Here is a 27,388-nt window from a genome sequence, read left to right as displayed (position 1 = left end):
ATTCTCTCTGCTAAAGCTGCCCATTTCTCTTTACACATCCTCAACTCAAATAACAGATCCAAAGAAATCTTCACTATCATGAACAAACTGACCAACCTAGACAGTATCCTCATCAGGGTCACCCCCACCCAAACTCTCTGTGACTCACTCAATGACTACTTCATTGAGAAAATGTCCACCATCAAAGCCAGTATCCCCAAACATCCCAACACGATCTCCCCCCCTCCCCATAAAAACAAATGCACAATCAACAGCTTTCCCACCAGCAGTCCGGAGACATTTCTAGAGCTCCTTGCTAAGGTCAAATCCGGTGCCCCCTCGGATAGATGCCCTCCTCACATATTAAAATACTGCTTCTCCACTCTCTCAGATCCTGCCCTTACCCTCCTCAATAACTCCTTAATATCTGGGCAAGTTCCTACAGCTTTTAAGGAGGCTACCGTAGTTCCACTCCTGAAAAAACCAGAGGCCGACCCCACATGCATGTATAACTATCGCCCCATCTCCCTGCTCCCCTTTTTAGCAAAGGTGATGGAGGTACACGTAGCCAGATGCCTATCTAATTTTCTGGAAGAGTCCAACTACCTCGAGCCCCATCAGGCAGGTTTCTGACTGAAGCCGTCATGCTAGCCGTATTGGACACACTTCGCGACTGCGCAGACAACAGCTCCCCGCAGGCCTTGGTACTCTTGGATCTCTCGGCCGCGTTCGACACGGTCTATCATACTATTTTGGTCGACCGTGTCAGACAAGCCGGCATTCAGGGCACAGCGGACAGCTGGCTAAGCTCCTTCTTGGAGAACAGATTCCAGGCCGTCCGTCTCAATAAACTGGTAGCCCCCAAACAGAGAATCACCTGCGGTGTTCCACAGGGCTACTCCCTGTCCCCCCACTTGTTCAATCTTTACATTCTCCCCCTGATTCAGTCTCTCAGAGGTAGGAAGGTGACAGTCTTCAACTACACAGACGATCTACAACTGCTCTTCATGATACACAGCACTGAGAGCTCAATTACCGACTTTCAGTCCACCCTGAGGTACATCCAACTTTGGATGGACCAAAACTATCTTAAGCTAAACCCTGGTAAGACTGAGCTGGTACTTACAGAGGACAGTCACAAGTACTGGGGCCCGCATTACTGGCCTCAAGAGATGGGTTCCCCTCCATCTCCCTCATCCTAGGCAAAAACACTCGGAGACACACTAAGCAGCGATCTTTCACTTAAAACACAAGTGGGTCTTGTAGTCTCCAAATGTTTTTTCCAACTTAGGAAAATCAGGAAGGTCCGCCGTCTCCTCACGCTAGAAGCCCTCACCCAGGTGGTGATAGCCACCGTCCTATCTCACCTGGACTACGCCAACTCTCTATACCTGGGCAAGCCTCTCTATCTGCTAAAACGACTGCAGATGGTCTAGAACCACGCAGCCAGACTGATTCTAAGACAACCCAGATGGCAACCAGCCACCCTGCTCCTAAGGAAACTACACTGGCTCCCCATGTCTCACCGATGCACCTTCAAAACGGGATGTCTGATCTTTAAATCCCTGCACGGCAAAAGTCCTAAATTCATAAATAACCTGATACTCAGGCATACTCCTGCCCGCAACCTATGCTCAGCCCACCTCTCACTTCTCCAGGCCCCCTCTTTCAGACGGAAGCACAGAGGAGGCTGCAGATTTGCCACTCTCGCCCCCAGACTTTGGAACTCCCTCCCCTTGGAGATCCGTGCTTGTTCGGATCTCATGAAATTCAGAAGAGCCCTCAAAACCTGGCACTATGAGCAAGCCTACAACTAATGTTCTTTCGGGTAACGGATTCTGCCTTCTTTCCTACAGCGCCATGAAACCAACCGGTGTAAGTGCGCTCTATAAATCATTCTTAACATTAACATTAACATTAACATTTTTCTAAAGTACCTACTGACCGTTTTTGTTTTTTTGCAAAGTCAGACCTTCAACATGATGTCTGCAATAACAATTTCTTATTCAAATGATTCTTTTTTCCATATAAACTCTTTTTCCCCTCTTTATATCAGACCTACTTTCTAAACTCTCTTAATACTAGGGCTGGGAAGAGGTCATGGAGTTCTACTCTGTGGAAGACCACATAGTTACTTATAAACTCAGCGAGATTCTGTGGCATTCCGTGCGCAGCAGAATTGTTGCAACCCTCCAACCAACAGCACCTCCTGGGTACCTCTGCAGCCTGGATGCCTGGTAGTGTATAGGCAGCTTCTGGCAGGGAGGAGAGGGCCGCCATGCATGGGTGCCCATGCAGTCTGAACCAAGATAAACCTCAACACCAGAGGCACAGCTGGTTGCTGTGCAACCTCAGCATGGGAGCTTCCAGTTTGACAAAAGTGAGCCATTCTTGCCCCGGGAGCCTTCAAGGGCATCGCCGTTGCATTCAAGGCTCACCTGGCCAGTACCATCTGGGAAATAGTTGGCCAAATTGGGCTCCCAACAACCCATAATCTTCACATGACAACATAGGGCGACACTCACCGTCCACAGCTCGTGGGCCCGGTCTCTCGATATTTCCACTTTCCAGTGACCACAAGTCCAGAACGTCTCTGGCCAGGTGGCCATCTGTAAAATGTGCACCTATCACCCACTCTAACCAATGGGTGCATTTTGTTCCGCAATCACAGTAAGCAGGACCAAGGAGCTCACAGCCAATCAAACAAGGAGAAACATATTCCATCCCGAGTAGGAAAGTGTGATGATCCTGAATTGGCCAGAAGAACTCCTGTCAAAATGATTGGCTGCCTGAGGGTTCATCTCAGCCATTCATCAATGTTGTGCTGCACACAGCATGGCTTCCCTAAATGACAACATGCAGCATGGAACCCACATCAGTGAATATCCAAGGTGCCCACCTGCGCCAAAAACACGAGCAGAGAAATGCCTCAAAAATGAAAAATGGACTTGTGCCGCCATGAGCTGCTGGGAACCGCAATCCTGGTAGAATAAGTAGTGAGCAATGGCTCTGTGTGTGTGATAAACTGTGCCCAAGTGATGGAGGAGTGTACGTATGCAAGAGAGAGCCTGTGCAAATGAGAGTCTGCCAACATCCGTGTATATACGAAGTACCAATGCAGTGCTTGTGAGATATGCCACTGCAAGATCATTCATTCAAACTGTGTGATCTTGTGCAAAGCCTCCAGAATGTCTCATTCACCATGCTCCCAGTCCCCTCATGTGCTGAGATGAGCCAGTAGCAGTATGAGTGCTACAATGACACCAGACGCTAACCAAAGTAAATGCTGCCAATTTCTCAAGCCTTGGGCTCTGCCAAACAAAAAGCATCTGATTTCCGTGTTTGCCCCGCCAACGCTGCACAATCGAATATCTACTAACTATAAGTATTGAGATTAAGAATGCTCCTTCGGGCATGGCACACAGTAAAAGAGCTCCGAGGTGGCCCTCCTGCTATTATCTAAATTTGCACATCATCCAACTGACCCTGAGGTGCAGGGACTGCCCGGGTGTCTGTGTAGGCGGCAGCCTGCGCCTGGAGACAAATCAGGGCTGAGAACTGTGTTCCCGGAGGCCCATCAGAGGAGGGGGCATCAGGGCTTTGGATGGCCCAGCTTGGGCACCACCGCGGAAGACCTTCTGGCGGCAGTGAAGTATCGGCAGGAGGCACGGCCCCACTGATGCCCTACGACAGACGGGTGGACACGGCCCCTACTTTTTCCCTCCAGCCTCGATGGTGAGTGAGGGCATCTGATGGTGCGGGCAAGGCCAAACAGGTCAGTGTGGGAGCAGCGATCAGTGCTGCAATCCCCTGCCCCCGGCGGTGGGGGAGTGGCTGCTGAAGCGAGACCGGCTTGCATCCGGAGCCAAGGCAGAGACGAGAGCAGTGCCCCCAGAGGCTCATCTGGGGTGAAGCCATCTGGGATGAGGTTGGCCTGGCCTGGGTGCCACTAGCGAGAACCTCCCTGGGGCAGAGAAGGATTGAGGGCTGCGATGCCAGCCGGAGGCACAGCTCCACTGATGACCATAGATAGACAGGTGGGCCTGGTTCCTGCCCCCCTCCCTCTGCCACGAGCATGGAAAATCCTCGAGCACAGGATGAGATGAGGGACCTGGGCGGATCTGGCCCCCCCAAGATTATGTACTGTTTGACAAAGGGGGCTCAGTGGAAAGACTGTGGCCACAGGGCCTGCTGTGGGGAAGAAGCGGAGGGCCTGGTAGTAGGCTCCCCTCTAAGGCCCATCCACACTCTTGGTAGCTCTAAGAACACCCACTCTGGCTGAATAAATACTGCTGACTCAACAGGCAAATCCACATAGAACAGGGGGAAGGCTGGTGCCAGGGTGGGGGGGCACAACCCCCCCTACAGTTGGAATACAATGTGGCCCAAGGGTGCCTTCCCATCCCAAACTAATAAGCTGGACAAATATGCGGTGGTGCCCAGGACAACAATGGCAGAGGGTGCAGCAACACCGGGGAGTCAGGATACTATGGAGCCCTCAATGGGGGCCATCATGGCGGCTATCCGAGAACTAGGAACAACATTGGAGTCCAAAATGAACAAGGTCACCATCGTAGTGAATCTCCTACAGGCAGACATGAACAAGACTTCAGAGAAGGTCGCTGGTACAGTGACAAATATTAAGGAATTGCAATCAGTCACCAGGAAAATGGAACAGCAGATACAGCAACTTACACATCATCACAAGATAATGGCTGCAAATTTGGAAGACCAAGAGTGGAGGGCCCGCAGAAACAACATCAGGGTGGTGGTGGTACCAGAGGGGGTGGAGGGCCCCAGTGAGATTTGTTCCTGGAAGACCTCATAGTTGACCATCTTCAACCCAAACGACACAGGCACAGGGCACCAACACCACTGCCAAAGCCAGACCCCCTCCACAAACTATTATTACACGGATCCTTAATTATCGAGATTGATATGGAATTCTACATGCTGCACGAATGAAAGGCGATGTATCCTATGTGTTGGAACTGGGGTAGCCTGGCCTAGGGCAAGACTAACATATCAGAGGCACAGTGTAAAGGTTGCAAACCACCCAACAGTAAAACCACGCAATAGCACTCAAAAAGAAAACGCTACACCAAAAATGTGGAAAAATAAGTACTGCTTTTTATAAAAATAATATACTCTTCGGTTTCAAATTATACAGGGTAAGACATTTCAGTTCTTCTCAGAAATAACAATTATACCTTTGATCTAGAGAAATAAATTACACTCTTCTTGCTGTGGAAAAATTACAGTTCAAAACATTCAGTTGTCATCAGTTCAGAAATGCTTACTTTTGGAATTGTCAACTCTTCTTAATAAGGTTACTCTCAGCAGTGCTATTTTACATTAAGGATCAAAAACAACCATACATTTCATCACTTTATCCTGCCAACTCCACTGGCTACCGTGTTAAGATCTCCCTCCCCTTATCTGCACCTTAATACAGCGCTAGAATGCACACTCAAAGTGGTCTGCAGGACTTCCCCAGGTTCACTGTACTCAACAACAATTACTATAAGTGCCTGAGGGAGTTCCCCTGTTGACAAATACTGTCAGCGCTCTCTGACAATAGCTCAGGTTTTCTAGACCAGTAAAGAACTGAGGATGGGGTTATGAAACTTCCTTCTTCCTCAACTATTAGGACACAGCTCAGGAATTTATATGACAGGACGTCAGACACCTTGTTATACGCTAAATCCTGTGAATAATATTACCATTCACAAGGGCACAACACCTCCCTTCCTCTCCCCCACTCTCCTTACTGTCTTAGTGGCAGTGCTGCCACAGTCCTCCGGCTTATGACTGACAGCCGGCCTCCGATGAATCCGCCCAGCTTCCCTGACCAGCTTCTTAGTCTGGGGCTGGCGCGGGGGAAAGTTAAGGCCTCAAATGTGGGAATCGGACTGGTATCTCTCCCCTTCCCTGCTGCTCAGCGCGTATCTTCTCTGGGTCGCGCTGCTGCAGGGACAAGAAAGGGTAGCTGATGCGAGGAAGCGCTAAGCCGACTTTCTCGCCGATCGTTCCCTCGGCGGTCTGGGCGTCTCCTACGCACTCCGGTTCCTCCGCGCAGAAGCGGGGGAGTAGTGTGCTGGCTGGGAGTCGGCGCTGATCACCTGGCGCCAGAAGCGTCTTCCGCGAAGGCCTGCCACTTCACCCTTCGCCTCGCACGATGGAGCATGCGCGGTACTGCCGCCGGCAGCGTCTCCTGTAGGGGCCTGCCCGTTTTCCACTTCGCCTCATCAGGAAATGAAGAGCACGTCAGCGCGGGCGCGAGGGACCAGTGTTCCCGCTGGGCGCCGCGCTATCTCCGCTTCCTCTCTCGCAGTCACTCCCCTCACCTGGCTCCAGGGACACGCTGAATAGAGCGTTTCGCTCGCTCAAGAGGGCCACACAAGCTCAGTAGCCACTCGCCTTCCCTCTAAGCCTCGGGGTCCACACTAGGCTCAACACTGGGCTAGAGCTGACTTCTACACAACGCTGGTAAGAGAAACACGGCCAGGGGGAAGTCAGGGAAATCCTCAAGCAGAGCGTCCCGACAGGGGCCATTGTATCTCAAGTGTAGAGGGGGGGCTTCCACCTCAGATGGGACAATCTCTTCAGTAGAAGAAGGTGGTTGGGAGGGATTGGTCAGGGGTTGAAGGGGGAACGTCTCCCTGTAGTGGCTGTCTGTCACAAGGACAAACTAACTGCTCCCAGTGCGTCCTCCTCCTCTCACCACTGCCTCACTCCTCCACTCTCTGGTCAGCACAAAATGGCTTCCTAACCTCTGCCCATATATAGACAACCCCCACAGAGTCCAGTAGGGTCCAGAAGGTTCTGGAAGGCCTAATGTTATCCTATGGGGCTGACTAAGGTGTGGCAGTTGGAAACAGTTAGGGCCCTCCATTTTGTGAATACAGGAGTTTCCTGACAGAACAGGCCTCTGGGCCTGAGGTAAAAAACTATGAGGGACAAAAGAACACCTATCCCCTTGGCCAACACCTATAAAAAGTCAGTGGACAAAAATTTTTAAGGGTATGAGGGGCAAAAAGGGGACAAAATAAATAATAATGAGGAGGGACTACGTCAAAATGCCAGACAGGTCTAACACGCGTCCCCCCCAGCTGAAAGTGGGGAGAACTACCCAACCCCTTGGGAGTCCTCATCACTAAGGCGGAAATACCTGGAGAGACCGTCTGCATTGGCGTGGTCCACTCCAGGCCGATGTTCCACCCGGAAGTCCATTCCCTGTAGGGAGATGGACCACCTCAACAGCTTGGGATTTTCCCCCTTCATTTGCATCAGCCAACGAAGGGGTCGGTGGTCAGTCTGAACCAGGAAGTGCGAGCCAAAAAGGTATGGCCGCAGCTTCTTCAGAGCCCACACCACCGCAAAAGCTTCCCTCTCAATGGCACTCGACTTCTGTTCCCGGGGAAGCAGTCTCCTGGATAAGAAGACTACAGGTTGATCCAGGCCCTCTTCATTTAGTTGCGATAACACTGCCCCAATGCCATGTTCTGATGCATCTGTTTGAACAATGAACTCCTTGGAGAAGTCTGGGGCCTTCAGGACCGGTGCCGCACACATTGCCTGTTTCAATTTCTCGAAAGCTTGCTGACAAGCTCCCGTCCAAACTACCCGTCGAGGTTGTTTCTTGGAGGTGAGCTCTGTGAGGGGCGCTACAATAGTGCCATACCCCTTCACAAAGCGACGGTAGTAGCCTGTGAGGCCCAGGAAAGCTTGGACCTCAGTCTGTGTCTTGGGGGGTTCCCAGGCCATGATTGCCTCAATCTTCGCCTGCAGGGGCTGCACAGTCCCCCTACCCACCAAGTGTCCAAGGTACACAACCGACCCCTGCCCAATCTGGCATTTGCTGGCTTTGATGGTCAATCCAGCTTGTCTCAGGGCCTGGAGAACTGCTTGCAAATGCTGCAGATGGTCCTCCCAACTGCTACTGAAGACAGCAATGTCATCCAAGTAAGCAGCAGAGAAACTCTCCAATCCAGAGAGGACCTGGTTCACCAGCCGCTGAAATGTGGCAGGGGCGTTCTTGAGCCCAAAGGGCATCACACAGAACTGGTAGTGTCCCTCAGGCGTGGAGAAGGCTGACCTTTCCCTTGCTCCATCTGTAAAGGAGATCTGCCAGTACCCTGAAGTGAGGTCAAAGGTACTCAGATATTGGGCAGCTCCTAGCCGGTCAATCAATTCATCCGCCCTAGGGATCGGATGAGCATCAGTCTTTGTCACTGAATTCAGTCCTCGGTAATCCACACAGAACCTCAGTTCGGGTGTGGTGCCTGGTGGTGCGGCTTTTGGCACGAGCACCACTGGACTGGACCAAGGGCTGTTGGAAGGTTCAATTACTCCCAGCTCTAGCATCTTGGCAACCTCTCCATGGATGCTAGCCTTCACCTTGTCAGACAGCCGGTAGGTCTTCGACTTCACTGGTGGGCTGTCTCCTGTGTCCACGTCATGGGTACACAGGTGAGTCCTTCCCGGGACAAGGGAGAACAACGAAGAGTACTGCTCCAGGATCTGGCGGCAGTCCTCCCGCTGCTCAGGAGTTAGAGTAGGAGAGAGAATCACTCCCTCCACTGACCCATCCTTCTCTTGAGACGAAAAGAGATCTGGGAGAGGTTCGCTTTCCGCTTCCTCTTCCCCGTCAGTCACCATCATCAACATGACTTCGGGCCTCTCATGGTGGGGCTTGAGACGGTTGGCATGCAGCACCCGTAGGGGCTGTCGAGGGGTCTTAAGGTCCACCAGGTATGTGGCCTTACCCTTCTTTTCCAACACCTCAAAGGGGCCTGTCCAGCGATCCTGGAGGGCACTAAGCTCTCCAGGCTCCATCACCCACACTTTCTGTCCAGGCTCCAATTCCACCTGGTGAGCATTGTGGTCATACCACTCCTTCATGACTGCCTGGCTGGCCTCTAAGTTGTCAGAAGCTTGCTTCCACAACTTCGCCATTTGGCTCCTGAAGGCCAGCATGTAGCTCACCACATCCTGGGGGGGTTTCCTGGGAGACTTCTCCCAACCATCCTTCACCAGGCTGAGAGGACCGCGTACAGGGTGCCCATACAGAAGTTCAAAGGGGCTGAAGCCCACTCCCTTCTGGGGCACTTCCCTGTAGGAAAAGAGTAAACAGGGTAGGAGGACGTCCCATTTCCTCCTAAGGCTTTCGGGCAGACTTCTGATCATGCCCTTCAAGGTCTTATTAAACCTCTCAACCAGTCCATTCGACTGGGGGTGATAAGGAGTGGTGAACCGGTAGGTCACTCCACACTCCTTCCACATTGCCCGCATGTAAGCTGACATGAAGTTGGTCCCCCTGTCAGACACAACTTCCTTGGGAAATCCCACTCGGGTAAAGATTCCCATTAGGGCTCTTGCCACTACAGGTGCAGTGACTGTCCTCAGAGGTATTGCCTCTGGGTACCGTGTGGCATGATCCACCAGAACCAGGATAAACCTGTGACCAGCTGTTGTTGGTGGATCCAAAGGCCCTACAATGTCGATGCCTACCCTCTCAAAGGGTGTGCTAACGACTGGAAGTGGTTCCAGGGGAGCTTTTAGCTTCACCCCTGTTTTCCCTCTGGCCTGGCAGGTTACACATGTCGGACAGTAAGTGTTGGACGCCACTTTCATCTGAGGACAGTAAAAGTGGAGGAAAAGCCGTGCAAAGGTCTTGTCCTGGCCTAAGTGTCCTGCCAGGGGTATGGCATGAGCCAATTCCAAAAGAAAGGCTCGGTACTGTTGTGGGACTTCCAAGGCCCTTGATGAACCAGGCAAGGGTACCTTGGGTTCACTGTAGAGGAGTCCATCCTCCCAGTAAATATGGTAATGTCCCGTAACATCACCTGCTGCTTGGGCTTCAGCCTGTCGCCTCAGTCCCTCAAGGGTGGGGCACTCCCTCTGCCCCTTACAGAATTCCTCTCTGGTAGGACCTCCCTCCACATGCCACTCCGCAGGGATGGGTAAATCCTCCAGAGAGTCTACTTCCCCCTCCACGGACTCCTGGTCCACCACCGTAGGTGGCCGATCTGTCACATGGGGTGTGGAAGCCGGAGCAGGCTTTCTCTGTCTCCGGGTCTGTCCCTTCTTAGCAGCGGGTTGGGCCATTGTTCCAGGCTCCAACCCAGGCAAAATCCCTCTCCGGGCAGTCGCAGACCGTGTGCTGACACAGGCCCAGTCAGGTGTACCCAGCATCGCAGAATGCGTCCGGTATTCCACCTCTCTCCAAGTGTTGTGTTCCATGTCATTCCCCAACAGACAATCGACTGGCACGGCAGGGCTTACGGCAACTCGAAGTGAACCTGCAACACCCTCCCACTCAAAGGGAACCTCAGCCACTGGATAGTGGCCCATTCTGCCGTCAGCCATCGCGGCGGGGTGGAGTACATTAGGAACAACCTGCTCTGGAGACACCAGCTGACTTCTCACCATAGTCATACTGGCTCCTGTATCTCTCAGAGCCTCCCCTCTCTGGCCATTGATGGTAACCCATTGCCCATACTTTGTAGTATTTGGGGGCACCTGGATCTTTGGCACCATCTCCCGCTCTCCCAGGGACACTAAGGTGACACCCGCCCACTCACCCCCCTTATCTAAGGGCAACTCCTCCCCGAGCGCTACACTAGCTACTCCCGGTGACTTTCCTCCGGTGGGAGGGGGTGGTCTCTTTGGGCATCTGACATCCCCCTTATAATGTCCAACACCACCACATTCAAAACAGTGGAGAACCCTTGGCTGCTGGCTTTGGCCAGGATTAGGGTTTCTGGGCGGGTTTGCCCTAGGGGTGAAACCTGCTCCCTTCCCTTGGAAGTTATTTTGGGGACCTTTAGAGAACTCTTTCTTTTTCTCTCCCCCCTCCTTCTTCTGGGGGGCGCCCTGTCCGGCTTTTTGAGATTCCCCTCCAGTCCCCTTGGAGGACACCCGGGTACTTGCCCAGATGTCCGCCTCCTCTGCAAGCTTCCGGGGATTGGTCAGCTTGCTGTCCACCAGGTGTTGGCGCAGCTCGGGAAAACTTTTCTCGAGGAGGTGTTCTCTCAAAAAAAGATCGTACAGCCCCTCATAATCTTTTACCTCACTGCCCTTGACCCAACCCTCTAAGGCCTTTCTGGCGTAGTCAAGGAAGTCCACCCAGTTCTGAGTGCTTAATTTGTGGCTCCCCCTGAACTTCTGTCGGTACCTTTCTGGGGTAAGCCCGAACTTCCTTAACAACGCCAGCTTCATGGTGGGGTAGTTTGTTTGTTCCTCTGGTTCCAGGGCCAGCAAGGTGTCCCGACCAGCAGGAGGCATGTACTTATACAAACTACCCCCCCAGTGCTTCTCCTGCACCCCATGAACCCTCAGAGAAACCTCATAAGCAGCCAGCCACTTAGCTATATCGTCCCCCTGACTGAAGCTCGCTATCAGGTCTTTTGGTAAATAGGGTTTGGTCTCCCTGGCTGTCTCCTTTGGTTCGCTGCCACCATTCCTTTCAGGAGAGGACCCCGTCGCAGACTTTGGAGCTCCAGTTCCTTCAGTCTGAACTCGTGGGCCATCCTCCTCTCCTCTTTCTCCTGCTCCAACTTAGCCAACTCCCACCTCAACTGTCTTTTCTCCCTCCTATCGGTGAGCTCGGCTTCCGTTAAGCTTCCCCCAGAGACGCTACTGCCCCTTCTGGAGTAGGACACTGGTCCTGGGAGTAAGTTTTCCCCCTCAGAGCGGAATAAACCTTCTACCCCCCCCACCGTGTCCTGGTCGGCCTCTTCATCCTCCTCCTTCTTTTCTTGGTGTGCCTCCACCCAAGCCCTAAGACTGGTCTGGAGCTCCCCCTTCCTGGCACCATGTTTGAAAAATACCCCCATTTGCTGACAGAACATTTTCAACTGTGACACAGAATAGACTTCTAGGTTTTCCATAGCGAACTCCATTGTGAGTCAGGCAAACCTATATAACACACCAGAAATTTCAGAGTTGCAAGGGCAACCTAAAGCCACCTCCACCCACCACCAGGAACAAATTTGGAAAAATCAAAAAGACAAATTGGGAGGGCCGCAAGGAGAAAACTCCTGGTGTAGGTTTAGTGTATTACATTGAATTACTATTGAGTAGCTGCAACCAAGTCAGTATCCCACCGCTAGGCACCAATATGTTGGAACTGGGGTAGCCTGGCCTAGGGCAAGACTAACATATCAGAGGCACAGTGTAAAGGTTGCAAACCACCCAACAGTAAAACCACGCAATAGCACTCAAAAAGAAAACGCTACACCAAAAATGTGGAAAAATAAGTACTGCTTTTTATAAAAATAATATACTCTTCGGTTTCAAATTATACAGGGTAAGACATTTCAGTTCTTCTCAGAAATAACAATTATACCTTTGATCTAGAGACATAAATTACACTCTTCTTGCTGTGGAAAAATTACAGTTCAAAACATTCAGATGTCATCAGTTCAGAAATGCTTACTTTTGGAATTGTCAACTCTTCTTAATAAGGTTACTCTCAGCAGTGCTATTTTACATTAAGGATCAAAAACAACCATACATTTCATCACTTTATCCTGCCAACTCCACTGGCTACCGTGTTAAGATCTCCCTCCCCTTATCTGCACCTTAATACAGCGCTAGAATGCACACTCAAAGTGGTCTGCGGGACTTCCCCAGGTTCACTGTACTCAACAACAATTACTATAAGTGCCTGAGGGAGTTCCCCCGTTGACAAATACTGTCAGCGCTCTCTGACAATAGCTCAGGTTTTCTAGACCAGTAAAGAACTGAGGATGGGGTTATGAAACTTCCTTCTTCCTCAACTATTAGGACACAGCTCAGGAATTTATATGACAGGAAATCAGACACCTTGTTATACGCTAAATCCTGTGAATAATATTACCATTCACAAGGGCACAACACCTCCCTTCCTCTCCCCTACTCTCCTTACTGTCTTAGTGGCAGTGCTGCCACAGTCCTCCGGCTTATGACTGACAGCCGGCCTCCGATGAATCCGCCCAGCTTCCCTGACCAGCTTCTTAGTCTGGGGCTGGCGCGGGGGAAAGTTAAGGCCTCAAATGTGGGAATCGGACTGGTATCTCTCCCCTTCCCTGCTGCTCAGCGCGTATCTTCTCTGGGTCGCGCTGCTGCAGGGACAAGAAAGGGTAGCTGATGCGAGGAAGCGCTAAGCCGACTTTCTCGCCGATCGTTCCCTCGGCGGTCTGGGCGTCTCCTACGCACTCCGGTTCCTCCGCGCAGAAGCGGGGGAGTAGTGTGCTGGCTGGGAGTCGGCGCTGATCACCTGGCGCCAGAAGCGTCTTCCGCGAAGGCCTGCCACTTCACCCTTCCCTCTAAGCCTCGGGGTCCACACTAGGCTCAACACTGGGCTAGAGCTGACTTCTACACAACGCTGGTAAGAGAAACACGGCCAGGGGGAAGTCAGGGAAATCCTCAAGCAGAGCGTCCCGACAGGGGCCAATGGAGCTCAAGTGTAGAGGGGGGGCTTCCACCTCAGATGGGACAATCTCTTCAGTAGAAGAAGGTGGTTGGGAGGGATTGGTCAGGGGTTGAAGGGGGAACGTCTCCCTGTAGTGGCTGTCTGTCACAAGGACAAACTAACTGCTCCCAGTGCGTCCTCCTCCTCTCACCACTGCCTCACTCCTCCACTCTCTGGTCAGCACAAAATGGCTTCCTAACCTCTGCCCTTATATAGACAACCCCCACAGAGTCCAGTAGGGTCCAGAAGGTTCTGGAAGGCCTAATGTTATCCTATGGGGCTGACTAAGGTGTGGCAGTTGGAAACAGTTAGGGCCCTCCATTTTGTGAATACAGGAGTTTCCTGACAGAACAGGCCTCTGGGCCTGAGGTAAAAAACTATGAGGGACAAAAGAACACCTATCCCCTTGGCCAACACCTATAAAAAGTCAGTGGACAAAAATTATTAAGGGTATGAGGGGCAAAAAGGGGACAAAATAAATAATAATGAGGAGGGACTACGTCAAAAAGCCAGACAGGTCTAACACTATGAAAATGCAGTAATACTTTTTTTCCAGACTTCATTCTCATGGTCCAATGCCAAACGACGCACATTCAATGAGGTCAAGAGAGCATTGCGGACAGAGAGACTCAAATATATGATGCTATTTCCAGCCAAATTGAGAGTGTTGGGCAACAGCAAGTCATGGTACTTTACAACACCCAACAAGGTGTGGGACTAAATTGAAGAAGGGAGAAAAGCCAATTGACACCCACGACAAGGAAACAGCAGACGACGCAGGGACCCAAAAGAAACTTCACCACAAAGACTGCACACTGACAGCCCAGGGACAGGCCTCCCTCCAGACACTGGCCCCTTTAGCCAGAGTAAATGAAGCATGGGGGAGGGGAGGGTGTGGGGACATTTTACAGACTGCCAGAAGAATTGGAAAAGTGCCAGACAAGGGAAGCTCTGGAAATGTCAAGAACAGCAACAGGTACACCGACTCTCTCTTCAATTGAAGAGGGCATTGGAGTAGGGACTCTGGCACTGGCATACAAGAGGAAACATACCAACATTGGTAAGGTGAGCGGGAGGGCTGCCATCTGTTCATAGGTTGTTTAGAGGAAACAAGTAACACCCTACTCACATGGAACCAGGGTACATAATCTATGACCAGAAACAATGGTTCCTGTGGTCAAATGTAAGCAATAAGCAATACTGAGACGCATAACAGCAATAAACAGGGGTAAGGACTGGAGGATGTCCAAAAGAGATGTAAGACCATATACGTTATGTTATGTTATGTTATTAAAGTACTTTTAGAGCGCACTATCACCGATTGGTTGCTTGGCGCTTTGATCAGTGATAACATGAACATAGAGGGGAGAGAGTTATGAAAATGCTTGTCTGAAAAGCCAGGTCTTCAAGGCTTTCCGGAAAGAGAGGAGGTCTTGACAATTCCGGGACTCCATCGGGAGAGAGTTTCACAAGCAGGGAGCGAGGGTGGCAAACCTACGATCTCCTGCACGCTTTAAGTTGAAGGTAGGCGACTGCAGGAGGTTCTGATGGCGTGAGCGTAGGTTGCGGGACGGGGTGTATTTGGAGATCAGATTGTTGATGAATAGAGGGCTTTTACAGTGTAAGGACTTGAAAATTATGCAGCCAGTTTTGAAGGCACATCGTTGGGCCACCGGGAGCCAGTGTAGTTTCCTGAGGAGGGGGGTGGCTGCCTGGCGCCTGGGTTGGTTCAGAATTAACCTTGCGGCATGGTTCTGTGCCATCTGGAGTCGCTTAACTAGGTAGTTGGGAAGACCTAAATAGATGGAGTTAGCGTAATCCAGATGGGATAATACAGTAGCCATCACCACCTGGGTGAGTGCCTCAGGTGTGAGCAGGCGACGTACCTTCCGAATTTTCTTCAGTTGGAAGAAACACTTGGAGACCACTTGACCAACTTGAGTTTTTAGAGATAAGTCCTGATCCACGGTGACTCCTAGTGTTTTAGCTGACAGGGAGGGTGTTGGGGCTTGGCCTAGTTCAGAAGGCCAATAGTGCGGGCCCCAGTGCTTGCTGCTATCGCCAGTCAGGACTAGTTCCGTTTTGCCCGGATTTAATTTGAGCTGATTCTGGTCCATCCAAGTTTTCATAAACCTCATGGTGGACTGGAAGTGCCGTATGGAGTCTTCGGTGTTATCGATGGTGAATAGCAGCTGTAAATCGTCTGCGTAGTTGAAGACTCTCACCTGATTATCTCTTACGGTCTGGATCAGAGGGAGGATGTACAGATTAAATAGGTGAGGAGACAGGGAGGAGCCCTGTGGCACTCCGCAGGTGATGGCCTGTTTGGTGCCCATTAAGTCACCTAGACGCAGAGTTTGATTACGGTCAGTCAGGAAGGATCTCAGCCAGTCGGCTGCTAGTTCCCTGACGCCGGCTTGTTCGACACGGTCGACCAAGATGTTGTGGTCGACCGTGTCAAAGGCGGCCGAGAGGTCCAAGAGCACCAGGGCTTGCGGAGAGTGTCTGTCAGCACAGTCTCGCAGGGTGTCCAGAACTGTCGTGACTACTGCTTCGGTAGAATGAGCAGGCCGAAAGCCTGCCTGATGAGGGTCGAAGCAGGAGGATCCCTCAAGGAAATTAGATAAACATTTGGCCACATGTGCCTCAAGTACTTTTGCCAAATAGGGCAGCAGTGAGATCGGCCGAAAGTTGGCCTTGCAGGCAGGGTCTGCCCCCTGTTTTTTTAGGAGCGGGATGACTATGGCTTCTTTAAAAGCTGTGGGGACTAGGCCAAGTGTCAAGGATTTGTTCAAAATAGTAAGGGCAGGAGCAGGGTGGGTCAGGAAACATTCTTTTAGGATGTGGGGCGGGCAGCTATCTGAGGGAGCTCCAGATTTTACTCTAGATAGTAGTTCCCAAAAATGGTCCTGGGTAATGGGTGGGAACCTGCTCAAGGTGTAGTGGTTCGGCTTGATTGACATGCCAGAAGAGAGGGGGGACACTGGTCGAGGAATGCTGGCTTTGATGTCCAGTATTTTGTCGATGAAGTATACGTTAAGTGAATCACATAACGACTGGGTAGGGATGATCTTGGGTCGGACTGTATCAAGGTTTGTAAGTTCGTTAAGGATGGAAAAGATGTCTTTAGACTTATTTGTGGATTCCAAAATTTTAGAGGAAAAGTAGGATGCTTTGGCCGTCCGGATGGCCATCATGTATTCTTTCCTAGCTTCCATAAAGATTTTTTTTAAGTCAGGGTCGTACTTCCTACGCCATTGGCGTTCTAGTTGTCGTAAGGTCAATTTCCTTGCTTTTAAGTCGGTGGAGAACCACCGATTGGCGTCAACGCGTCTTGCCCGTTTGATTTTTTTAAGAGGGGCATGGGAATCCCTGGCCGTATTGAGCCAGCTGGTGAGCGACGAGACCGAGGAATTGATCTCATACACTGGCATACTTGTAAATTCAGAACGTTTATATACATAATTCATCACAGTTATATTCAAAACAAGTGCATGGTGTCCCCAAGTGAACATGAAACCTACAAAACAGTGCGTCACATTTTGTGACATAAAAAAAATGGTTTCCATAATAACAAAGACGATCATCACATTAGTATGCAATGAACACTGCCTTCTAATATGATAATAGAGACTGGGGAATGGTTCACTTTCGGTATTGTCAACGGTGTTTTAACCCCTTTACCAGTGGGGGGTCTCTTCAGGACCTAGCAATGCAGGGACATCTGATAAAGGAATGTCAAGAAAAGTTGAGTCCAAATTCTACATTTTTACAGCACAATGTTTGAATTCAATGAATCCACTGCCTCCATTTTTTTCTATAAAATCAAGGAGGATCACATCACCTAATTTGTTTTTATTAAAATTAAATATTGATATTATAAAACAAGCGGTTAGATGAACTATGCCTTTCTAAGCTTTTGATCACTATTTGGTCAATATTCTGGTCTTTAAGTGATTGTATGTTATGCTATCAAACACCAAAAAATTCCTGCTACAACAATACTGTGGGTGAATGTTTAAATTGTTCAGCATTCCGTTCATAATCTTTCCTTTTGCTTTTGTCACCCTAAGTGGGAAGGGCATGCCCAGACATGGGTCCTATACTCACTGCACCACTGGATTCAAGCTAGCCTGGCTGATGAGAAGTGATGACCCAAAACTGGTCCCAGGATGCCTGGTTCCAGTTCAGGTAGTACCTGGCTTGGCAGTTAGGACTGAACTGTTCCCATGAGGAGTACAGTCAAGAATGATTTGCACATGGCTGGGTTCAAACTGGGGTAGCATAGTGAGCAAAAGAACAATGGATTAAACCCAGATATTTGTGACTGGAGGTGAATGTTTGCATTGTTCACCATTCCATTCATCATTTGTTCCTTTTGCTTTTATCAATCTAAGTTGGAATGGTATTCCCAGATGTGGGTCCGGTGCTCACTGCGCCACTGGATTCAAGCTAGCCTGGCTGATGCCCCGATACCGGTCCCAGGATACCTGTTTCTGGTCCAGGGAGGACCTGGCTTGTCAGTTCTGGCTGAACTGTTCCCATGAGGAGTTAGGTCAAGGCTGATTTGCATTTGGCTGGGTCCAAACTGGGGTGGTGTGGTGAGAAAAACAACAATGGATTAAACCCAGATATTTGCGACTGGGGGTGAATGTTTGCATTGTTCAGCATTCCGTGCATCATTTGTTCCTTTTATAGCAATATATAATAGCCAGAATATTGACTACCAAAATTATTGCAAATTTAATTATACAAAGGTTAGTAGATATTTACAATTTTTTATTCCATATTTTCATGTCTTGAGGATAAACATATTTTCAAGGTACATATATGTGGAGTTCATAAAATTAGATCTATATTTACCTATAAACAATTACATTCACAATATTTTATAGTCAATATCCTGGTTATGATATTTGTGTACCATGATAGTCAAAGTTTGATATTCTGGTACATTACCGTTAAGGTAGCTTTGCACTTTAGCTGTCATATGGTGACCTTGCACAGGTGTCTTTTTCTAAGCTGCACTGCTCTTTATTGCACTTTTGCTGACTAAATCTGGCATTACTCCAGATATTTTGTTTTTAATATAAACATATGCACTCTTCATACTTGCATACATGCACATTGTTAGACCTGGGATTTCTGGTTGGCTAAGGCTTACGCCAAAGCCAGGCAGAAACCACCATTCTAGTCAGGGCACGGAAGTCACACGCCAAGATAACCCCTGCTCACCCCCTTGGTAGCTTGGCACGAGCAGACAGGCTTATCCCGGAGGCAATGTGTAAAGCATTTGTGCACGCACACAACAGCAACAATATCCTAGGCACACCACAAAAGGAACCCCACACAAGGTTATATAAAATAACTTTTGTATTGTCGAATCACATCAGATAGTAATCACACAATATACATTGTGCCAACTGGCACAGGCAATATTCACAAGGGATCATTTACACAGGACAGGGCCACGTGGGCCACTGTCAGAATCAACACTTAGCAAAAATAGCACTTAGAGTAACTGTAACACCAAATAACAATTATAGACCACAACCAGTAACCACTGGTAAAAGGTAGGTACACACTACGCAATACTAATAACCATAGGCATAGATCACGCAAGGACACATAACCTCTCTAGTATAAACTATAGTAGGCAAAACAACCTCCTAAGCATGAAAGCACATCTAGAGGTATCACAGGCATAAAGGAATTGCACATTACACATAAATCACATTTAGGCCTAACCAGCAAAAAAAATACAGTTGGCAATCTCCTTACTAGTCTAAACACATTAGACCCTCCCTCTAAGCATAACTCACATTTAGGGGCGTAACTCACACAGTGAAAACATCTCAATAGCATAAACCTATATAGGTAAAACAACCTCATACTCATACACCAAAGTTTTAGAGGCATCAGATACAGGGTGCGCCAAACATACTATTAACCATACATTTCCTAGCACCACATTTAAAGCACATATCACATTTCAAATCAGATTAGCGCATAAATCACATTTAGGCAATTATCATCACAAACATATTAGGTAATCACCTTGCGCAAAATCACATTAGGGCCTTGCACCCTATCCACATACCAGCCCCCTTGGCCAACTGGCCATCCAAGAAGGGGCTCAAACGCCCTCTGTCCAGAATGTCAGGGAGCGCTGCCATTGCAGCGCCAGTCAGGGGTGCGCCACCGGTGCAAACCTAAACGTTGCAGCTGCCCACTACTTGCTGGACAGCTGAGAACAGCAACAGGGCCTAAACGTTGCAGCTGGCACTAAGTGCTGTGCAGCTGTAGAAGGCCTGGCCTGTGCCATCTCCGTCCCTCCCAGGGGTTCTCACTCCAATTTGCGCCTAAACGGTGCAGCTGCCCACTACTTGCTGGGCAGCTGAGAAATCAGCAAAACTGTGACTGGGGCTCTCACTAGCCCCTCTGGACAAAACTGCGCCAAACATGGGGAGCCCTCTAGGCGCTAGAAACAACTGGAGGAGCGGGAGCCACCTAGGCTCCTGAAAATAACAGGCCCCCTGGCGTTGGAGCACACTGGCTCTTGTACAGAAAAGTACATGCCACCTGCTGGAGCCATGGAGGCTCTGGAAAATAATGGGGTCGGGAGAGCCACCTAGGCTCCTGAGACAAACATGTCCCCTGGCACTGTGGAGCGCACGGGCTCCTTAAATAACTTGCCCCATCGTTGGAGCCCTCTGGCTCTGTAAACAAACATGTCCCTGTCGCTGCAGCGGCCCGCAACTGCAGGGCCGCTGTGGAGGTCTGCCCCACCTTGGGGACACCAACAAAATGCTCATGGGCCCTCCGCTCGGGAAATCACTACTAAAAACGTTGGGGCGGCCCACTGCCATCGGGGGCCACCCTGAAGGCACTTCTGAACAGTGCAGAGCGCACTGACTCTGAAAATTATCATGCCCCCACGGTGCCTCGAGGCTCCAACTATAATGGTGCCAGCACCGTTAGAGCGGCCCGCTGCCATCTGGGGCCGCTCTGACTCCGTCCGACCACCGTCACGGCACCATGATAGGCCACAACAATAAGCCCCCCTGGGGGGAACATCACTTACAACGCATTTTTTACAACGCACTACCATTACATCGCAACCATTACAACGCATACCATTACAACGCATTGCGCTGGGGGGCGCTCTAGGATAGGGAATATATTTAATTTACTATCCAACACCTTCCCTGCTATCCACGAGGACTGGAGTTGGAATAGTAAATTAAATAATTCACTATCCAGCGCCTAAAAGCATTATGCGTTGTAATGGACTGCGTGGTAAAAACCGCGTTGTAAAGGCATGCGATGTAAAAGCATGCGTTGTAGTGACACCAATCCCCCCCTGGAGTCCCCACTCACCGGCTTCTCCTCTTCCGGTGGGTCTCTGGGCTCACGGCGGAATGGGGGAGTCCCTGCTCCTGGGGGACTCCCTCTCCTTCTGGAGTCGGCCCTCTCTTGTCCCCTCCTCACTGGGGGGACGGCAGCGTTATTCATCCGGGCAAGGCGCGGGCCTGTGGGGCTCCTCTCCGCTCACCGGAGCCCCACGCAGACAGGCCTCATCAGGCAGCGCCTTGCAGCATGGTGGGAAGCAGCTCCGGTCCTCCTCCCTACAAGAATTCCTCCGGCTTGCCACAGCGTCACTTCCTGTTCCCTCCGGCGGCCCCGCCCACAAGCAGGTGGGCCGTGGACGGCGATGATTCTCGGGGGCACAATGAGGGGTGGGCACCCTCAATTTTAGAAATAAATCCAGCACGCTGGGTGGGCACCCGCTAAGGCGCAATACACGGGGTAGCACCCGTAATACAAATAAATCATTTGACGACGCAGGGTGGGCTCCTGCGAGGGACCAGCTGCAAGGGGGGGATCCCCACAACGAGAAATGGCAGCCTGGCGCTGCAAACGCAAGGCAGGAGCGCTTTCCCCTGGGATAACCACAGCGCTCTGCCAGAAATAAGACTAAAGTGCTCCAGTGCGCAGAGAGAGACCCAGGGGCATTTTAAAGCAGCACCAGCACTCACAAGGTGCTGGGGCAGCCCCCCAGTCACTAAGACCAAAAGCAGTCCAAAGAAACGGTTCCAGCAGTCCTGGATGGATTCAGGTGGAGCAAAACAGCTCAAGGCAAAGAAAAAGACCTCCATCATCCAGGGGCTGGGCAGGGCCCAGGGAGGCAAGCCCTCCCCTGGGCCCCAGCAGCAACACGCCCCTGGTTGTTTCAAGTGAAGCACAAGAACACTGACATGGGGTCACAGCCCCTCATTTATACAGCACAATCCTTTGTCTAGCAGGGTGCAGGCAATGGGAGAACCACCTACAACTGGTTATGCGGAACTCCCTTTCACTGGCCAGGCTAGGGACATCAGACGCAACGCCGGTGGTGGCGCCAGCATTGTGGAGGGAAGGAACAGCCCTATTCAGGTCCCAGGTGTACCCCTCCCTGCCATCAACATGCATATCTCTCCATTCACCACCGGGGCAGACCCATCCTGACTCCTGGAGCCAGGCACACCAGCCAGCTCCAGCCAATCACAAGCCAGCACATTCACTGCACAGACACACCAACTTCTAGATGTGGCACTTCCACACTAGACACATTAAAGCCGCACACATCATTGCGCAGCATTCAATCTCATGAGTTTGCACATACCAAACTCGACCCTGCACTCCCCACGCATCAGGAACTACCATGGTCACACAATTTCCCCATGCATTCCTATGGGAGGGCAGGTCACTCTCACCACACACACAGAGAGCGCATGCACTTTACACTGGACCACGGTGAAAAAGTGGGCAGAGGCCTAAAATCACCAACACCAGGTTACAGACACAGGCTAGGCAAAAGCAAAAAGTTTCGGGGTGAACCTGCCAAAAGGGCCGGGTCCAACAACACAACCTCCTTCCAGCCAAAATGCAGGGTAGACCAATCATTCCCTTGATGGGCTTCCCTGCTTTGGGCGACAAAACACGGACACGGCCCGCACGACAGGGACACTGTTCAGTTCTATGCCATTCTGAACCCACATACTCTCCTCCAAACAAGAACTCTCTGGCTCAACTAGGATACCCCACTAGCACTCTCTAGTCGTCCATGGCCAGGACCAGGCCCTAGGCCATCCAGATGTCACAGGTCATGACCAATTCACAGAGTGGGGGCAGTAACCCCAGGCACACAATAGCCATTCTCCACTCTCCCTCTCAGTGTAGCTAAAACCACCACTGATCCTTCAACCTAGGGTCCCCACCCTCCGGCTGACCAGAGGTCACTGGCAAGAATGCCCCACCCTACCTCTACTTCTGGGGTCCCGCACCCTCCCAGGGAAGCACCCACCAGAACACATCTCTCCCACCAGATCAGGACCTCTCTCCATCACTGGTCTACCACCTGGAACCTGGAAACTATTTCACTTCAGAGGTACAAAGCCCACAGCACAGTCCCTCCTCAAGCTGGTGGGGGGACACAGCCCACAGCAAAGTCCCCTTTCCTCTACCTTAGTGGAAACAACAAACTGCAGGTGAGCCCCAGAACACAAAGCATGGGCAGCCCCATCAGTCTCTTCAGCTGATCTACTTTGGCAGAGATTCCTTCTTGACCTGGAAGTTTCCTAATCTCCAAACCTAGGGTCTAAACCCTCAGGTCGCACCGGGGTCAGAGGTAAGGACGCCCTCCCTTTGCACCCCCTTCCAGAGTTCTGCAGCCTCCCACCTTGGAGCGGTACCCCTGGAAGCCAAGCCGGTCAGGACACTGATTACAGATGCTCTTCCTTCCAGATCTGGCTGAACCTGAACCTGGCCTCCCCCCTCCTCGGGGAACGACCTCCAGAGGCCCCAAAAATGGTCAAGCACTCTAGACGGTCAAATCCCCAGCAAACCAGGACTTCGCGGGGAGCACGCATGCCTCCCCCCCCTGAGGGTGACACATAACTACTGTGTTGTGTGACAGTCTGCCTGGATCTAACCTCGCGACCTCCTGTCCACCTGACAGGATGTAGAGATCTCCCAGGACAGATGTGGCATCACCATGGTCACTCACTGGTGGCCCAGCCCTCCTGGCTGGCCCCTGACCCACTGGTTCTTCCATTGGGGACTCTTTCCCCCTCTCACTCCTCAACCAGGACTTCTGCACCCTCCACTTAGGAGCGGTACTGCCCAACACCAGGACCGCCAGAGTTCTGGCTACAGACACTCCCTGTCTTCTAGACACAGGAAGATCCTCCTCAAATGACCTGTAAGTACAGTCTAGGCCCCTGACCTGGTGCTCCCTTAGGAAACCCTCCAAGCCCTGAGACAGGGTTTCGGGCCAACGTGGGACATACCGTCCCACACTCACTCTGCCTCCAATGAGACAGGACGTGAGCCCCTACACCCCTACCATTCTACTGGGACCTAGCTGGGCTACACATGAACCTCTTCCCCTACACAGGATCATGAGATACACAAGCCACTACTTTTAGAATCACTCCCCAATACCTCTGCAAGACATCTAGCACACCGCCACACATCCATCTTCTTGTCCAGTGCCTCTGCAAGACCTCCTGCACACCACCAGAGGTACACCACCCGTGCAAGCTCCTTTTATCACCAAAAAAAAAAAACCTCACAACAACTCCTCCAGGTCAACACACCACTCATCCACACACTCCCCCTCCAGACTGGTGAGACAGTTCTTCACTGCCTCTGACTCTCAACCTGTACCCCTCTTACTGAGCACCAGGCACCATACTCTGGGAACTGGGAATGGGACTTCACGCACTGGACACATTTTAGCTGCCACCACTGGATCCTACCATACTGGGGAATCCAGACACACACACTACACTGAAGGGATAACCACCCTCCCGAGCAAGCCATTTCTCCTCCACACTCCCTCTCTTCCATCTACCCACACCACCGGGTACAGGAACAGGGTTTGGGCACTGGACCCAGCAAGGGATTCCTTATCTATGGGAACCTCCCCCTCTACTGGCATCCCGCCCTGCCATTTTCTCTCTTCTGCCACTAAACATAAAAGCGCAGGAAACACATTTGAAAATGACACTTGAGGAAAAACAAAATCAAAAACAATAATCCCCAACATGTGACTATCTAAAATGCAGAGTTTTGTAATGTAGCCAGTTGTCGCTGTGGTACTGCGCAAACACGAGTCCTAATCCTCACCGCTGAGCACCAATGTTAGAACTGGGATTTCTGGTTGGCTAAGACTTACTACAAAGCCAGGCAGAAACCACCATTCTAGTCAGGGCAAGGGAGTCACACGCCAAGATAACCCCTGCTCACCCCCTTGGAAGCTTGGCACAAGCAGACAGGCTTATCCTGGAGGCAATGTGTAAAGCATTTGCGCACGCACACAACAGCAACAACATCCTAGGCACTCCAAAAAAGGAACCCCACACAAGGTTATATAAAAATAACTTTTGTATTTTCGAAACACATCAGATAGTAATCACACAATATACATTGTGCCAACTGGCACGGGCAATACTCACAAGGGATTATTTACACAGGACAGGGCCACGTGGGACACTGTCAGAATCAACACTTAGCAAAAATAGCACTTAGAGTAACTGTAACACCAAATAACAATTATAGACCACAACCAGTAACCACTGGTAAAAGGTAGGTACACACTACGCAATACTAATGACCATAGGCATAGATCACGCATGGACACATAACCTCTCTAGTATGAACTATACTAGGCAAAACAACCTCCTACGCTTGAAAGCACATCTAGAGGTATCACAGGCATAAAGGCATTGCACATTACACATAAATCACATTTAGGCCTAACCAGTAAAAAGAATACAGTAGGCAATCTCCTCACTAGTCTAAACACATTAGACCCTCCCCCTAAGCATAACTCACATTTAGGGGCGTAACTCACACAGCGAAAACATCTCAATAGCATAAACCTATATAGGTAAAACAACCTCATACTCATACACCAATGTTTTAGAGGCATCAGATACAGGGTGCGCCAAACATACTATAAACCATACATTTCCTAGCACCACATTTAAAGCACATATCACATTTTAAATCAGATTAGTGCATAAATCACATTTAGGCAATTATCATCAGAAACATATTAGGTAATCACCTTGCCCAAGAATCACATAAGGGCCTTGCGCCCTATCCACATACCAGCCCCCTTGGCGAACTGGCCATCCAAGAAGGGGCTCAAATGCCCTGTGTCCAGAATGTCAGGGCGCGCTGCCATTGCAGCAACAGTCAGGGGTGCGCCACCGGCGCAAACCTAAACGTTGCAGCTGCCCACTACTTGCTGTACAGCTGAGAACAACAACAGGGCCTAAACGTTGCAGCTGGCACTAAGTGTTGTGCAGCTGTATAAGGCCTGGCACCTCTGTGCCATCTCCGTCCCTTCCCAGGGCTCTCACTCCAATTTGTGCCTAAACGGTGCAGCTGCCCACTACTTGCTGTGCAGCTGAGAAATCAGCAAAACTGTGACTGGGGCTCTCACTAGCCCCTCTGGACAAAACTGCATCAAACATGGGGAGCCCTCTAGACTCTAGAAACAACTGGAGGAGAGGGAGCCACCTAGGCTCCTGAAATAAACAGGCCCCCTGGCGTTGGAGCACACTGGCTCTTGTACAGAAAAGTGCATGCCACGTGTTAGAGCCACCAAGGCTCTAGAATATTTGCTGCGGGGCGTTGAAGCCACAGAGGTTCTGGAAAATAATGGGGGCGGGAGAGCCACCTAGGCTCCTAAGACAAACATGCCCCCTGGCACTGTGGAGCACACGGGCTCCTTAAATAACTTGCACCATCGTTGAAGCCCTCTGGCTCTGAAAACAAACGTGCCCCTGTCGCTGCAGCGGCCCGCAACTGCAGGGCCGCTGTGGAGGTCTGCCCCACCTTGGGGGCACCAACAAAATGCTCACGGGCCCTCCGCTCGGGAAATCACTACTAAAAAAGTTGGGGCGGCCCACTGCCATCTGGGGCCGCCCTGAAGGCACCTCTGAACAGTGCGGAGCGCACTGACTCCGGAAATTATCATGGCCCCACGGGGTCCTCGAGGCTCCAACTATAATGGTGCCAGCACCGTTGGAGCGGCCCGCTGCCATCTGGGGCCGCTCTGACTCCGTCCGACCACCGTCACGGCACCATGATAGGCCACAACAGCGAGCCCCCCTGGAGTCCCAACTCATCGGCTTCTCCTCTTCCGGCGGGACTTTGGGCTCGCAGCGGCACGGGGGAGTCCCTGCTCCTCGGGGACTCCCTCTCCTTCTGGCGTCGGCCCTCTCTCATCCCCTCCTTACTGGGGGGACTGCAGCGTTTCTCCTCCGGGCAAGGCGCGGGCCAGTGGGGCTCCTCTCCGCTCACGGGAGCCCCGCGCAGACAGGCCTCGTCGGGCAGCGCCTTGCAGCAAGGTGGGAAGCAGCTCCGGTCCTCCTCCCTACAAGACATCCTCCGGCTTGCCACAGCGTCACTTCATGTTCCGTACGGCGGCCCCGCACACAACCAGGCGGGCCACGGACGGCGATGATTCTCGGGGGCACAATGAGGGGTGGGCACCCTCGATTTTAGAAATAAATACAGCACGCAGGGTGGGCACCCGCGAAGGCGCCATACACGGGGTAGCACCCGTAATACAAATAAATCATTCGACGACGCAGGGTGGGCTCCTGCGAGGCACCAGCTGCAAGAGGGGGAATCCCCACAACGAGAAATGGCAGCCTGGCACTGCGAACACAAGGCAGGAGCGCTTCCCCCTGGGATAACCACAGCGCTCTGCCAGAAGTAAAACTAAAGCGCTCCAGTGCGCAGAGAGAGACCCAGGGGCATTTTAAAACAGCGCCAGCACTCAAAATGTGCTGGGGCAGCCCCCCAGTCACTAGGGCCACAAGCAGTCCAGAAAAACGGTTCCAGCAGTCCTGGATGGATTCAGGTGGAGCAAAACAGGTCAAGGCAAAG

This window comes from Lissotriton vulgaris, chromosome 12, assembly GCF_964263255.1.
Source record: "Lissotriton vulgaris chromosome 12, aLisVul1.2, whole genome shotgun sequence".
NCBI lineage: Eukaryota > Metazoa > Chordata > Amphibia > Caudata > Salamandridae > Lissotriton > Lissotriton vulgaris.
Note: the sequence above shows the minus strand (reverse complement) of the source record.